This window comes from Phascolarctos cinereus, unplaced genomic scaffold, assembly GCF_003287225.1.
Source record: "Phascolarctos cinereus isolate Bilbo 61053 unplaced genomic scaffold, phaCin_HiC Scaffold_7;HRSCAF=346, whole genome shotgun sequence".
NCBI classification, from domain to species: domain Eukaryota; kingdom Metazoa; phylum Chordata; class Mammalia; order Diprotodontia; family Phascolarctidae; genus Phascolarctos; species Phascolarctos cinereus.
In genome coordinates, this window is record NW_027556180.1 from 2,397,029 (window position 1) to 2,400,024 (window position 2,996).

A 2,996-nucleotide genomic window follows, 5' to 3' on the forward strand; every position below is an offset into this window, starting at 1 on the left:
TTTCCATGGCAGCAAACAACTGGAAGTGAGAGGCACACTGTTGGTTGGAAAATGCTTAAAGAAATTCAGCCCCAAGAGAGTTTCCTCATATCCCTAATTCACAGTTACAGAGAGCCCGACTTTTCAACTGAATAAATCAGTCAGAGGTATGAGCCAGGCATGGATAAGACCCATTGAATCGGTTAATCAATCAATCAAAGGCATTTAGATGTCCTTGTTCAATGGGAAATACCACTGAGTGGAGTGAAATGATTCCATGTGGAATTGTGTTGGGACTGGGTGAAAAAAGTCAATCATGTCCTATGGGTTTTGTATACAGTAACAGATCACGTCAAAACCAGGAGGTCTGCAGCATTTGGCAGCACAGGATAGAGCACAGTCCTGCCAAGCTCGGAGGAAGGGAGGAATTCTCTGACTCTTCTCCCCACCCCACCCCAGCTTCCCCATTCTTTTGAATTCTGGAAGATTAGAGGATTTGGACTCCTGAGGAGTCCCTGGGACAATAGCGGTTGGTAGCAGTGTCTGTATTGGGAGCTGAAGACAAATTAAACTCATTAAATCGGACAGCCGCAGCATACTGAAGAGGGACGTTGTGAAGACCAGCAAAGGGGCTTCTGGGAGTCACAAACTACCGCCTTTGCCGAGAGTGTGAGCCTGCTTTCCCCAGGATTCTGTGCGTACTTGTGGGAGACCGTGTTACAAATGTGTGGAGAGTTGGCTGGTACAGACTGCTCTTACTAAACCACCTCAGTAAATACCCCTGTCTACAGGCTAATTCACTCTGGCTGACTCATCGATAGCAATTGCTAGTCATGGGAGGTGGGGTGGGGACCACACTGGTTTGGGCTTGGGAGCCATAGTCACAGCCAGGTTCTAGGGACCTGGCTCAGCAGTGAGAATTGAGGACTGGGAGAGTAGCTCAAGACCCCTGTGCCGTGGTGGCATGTGAATGTAACCTTACATTACTCGCCACCCCATTAGAAATGGCAAATATGAGGAATGTAGAGAAGGATGGGAAAACCCAAGAACTGATGCCAGATGCAGTGCACAGAACCAGGAACACAATATACATGCAACTACAGCAGTCAGCAAAGAAAAAGCAACGACAGTGATGGAGACTCAGCACTGTGTAACCATGACCAGCACAAGAAAATGTGTCCCCCTGCTTCCCCTCTCAGAGGAGGAGGATACCTAGGGTCTGGGATTCTAGAGCCTGGGAACGATGGCTCACATAGCAAGGCCCAAACTCATGGCTGTCTACCAGCTGCCCCACACTTATTGCTGCTCAGTCATTTCATTGTGTCCGACTCTTTGGAAAACTCCATTTGGAGCTTTCTCGGCAGAGATACTGAAGTGGTTTGCCATTTCCCTCTGCAGCTCATTTTACAGATGAGGAAACTGAGGCAAGCAGGGTCAAGTGACTTACCCAGGGTCACAGAACCAGTAAAAATGTGGTCCGAGGCCAGATTTGAACTCTCGAAGAATCTTTCTGATTCTAAGCCCAGCGCTCTATCCACTTTGCCACCTGACTACCCAAGACAGCAGGCCTTTCTATCTCAGCCAGCCAGCAAGCCATCTTACTCTGATTCCTCACCCCTGGCCACCTCTCCACCACATGCGTTGTCTTCTCCTATTGGAAAATCAGGTCCTTGAGGAAGTGACTCTTGTATTTGTATCTCACACACTAAGCATGGCGTCTGGCACATAGTAAGCAGCTAGTGAATGCATTTTTCCATTCATTCATTCACTTACTCATTCATACTGCTGTATTATTTAGTTTTGTGGGATTTTCTTTCATTCTTTGTTATAAGAGATATCTCTGGGTTGGAGGGATATGGGAAATAAATTTTGTAGTGAAAATGATATAAAGACAGGAGATCAATGCTTTTCTTTTTGAAGCTAGCAGAATTACTTCATTCCCACATTCACAGGTGGGAGACTATGGGAATGGAATACAGTATGTCTTATCAGGCATGATTAGTATGTTGATTTTCCTGGGCTGTTTTTTTACTCTTAGAAAAAAAATAAAACCTCTTTCCCTGAAAGCCAAGAGGAGGCCGACAATCCGGGGAGACCCTAGATTCCAGGAGAAGCAATTTCTTCTCAAGTTATACTTGGGATTGTTATGAGGCACTTCCTTCAGGACAAAGAATAAAATTTGGAGTCCTTAATTAGATCTGTCAAAATACCACTAGATTAGTAGGAGGTCACTTATTCCATTCCTAAAATATGATTTTACCCCCAACCACCCCCATCATCATTCATCATCATCATTAATGGTAATAGTCCTAATATTTCACAACAGCCCTATGAGGCAGGCAATACCAGGATGATTATCCCCATTTTACAGGTGCAGGAACTGAGGTTCTGAGAGAGGAAATGCCTTTTATCCATCCACGCATGCAGTTAGCAAGTAGCAGAGCCAGCCAGGTCAGGGCTTGGCTTTCTGCTGCTTATAGAGACATGCTACACTCATCAAAGGAAACCTTTATTTAGGGGGCATAGAGTCCAGGTCCTCAGGCACCTCAAGAACCAGGTCTTCATTGGGAACAGGAAATGCTGCTCTGAAAATTCCCACTCCTGGCCACATCCTTCTCCTCCCCCCAAAAGCAGGGCACCATCTTATATATGGCAACAAACATCAGTGAGGACTTGGGTGTAGCTTTAAAAGACTTGTTCCTCTGGAATAAGAACTCACTGTTTGACAAAAACTGCTAGGAAAACTGAAAAATAGTATGGCAGAAACTGAGCCTAGACCAGCATCTTACACCCTGCACCAAGATGAAGTCAGAATGGGTACATGATTTAGATATAAAGGCTAATGCCATAAGCAAGCTGGGAAAGCAAGGAATAGTTTGCCTATCAGATCTATGGAGAACAGAAGAATTCATGACCAAATGAGAGATAGAGAACATTATGAAATGCGAATTGAGTGACTGATTCCATTCAGTTGAAAAGTTTTTGCACAAAGCCAGTGCAACCAAGATTAGAAGGGA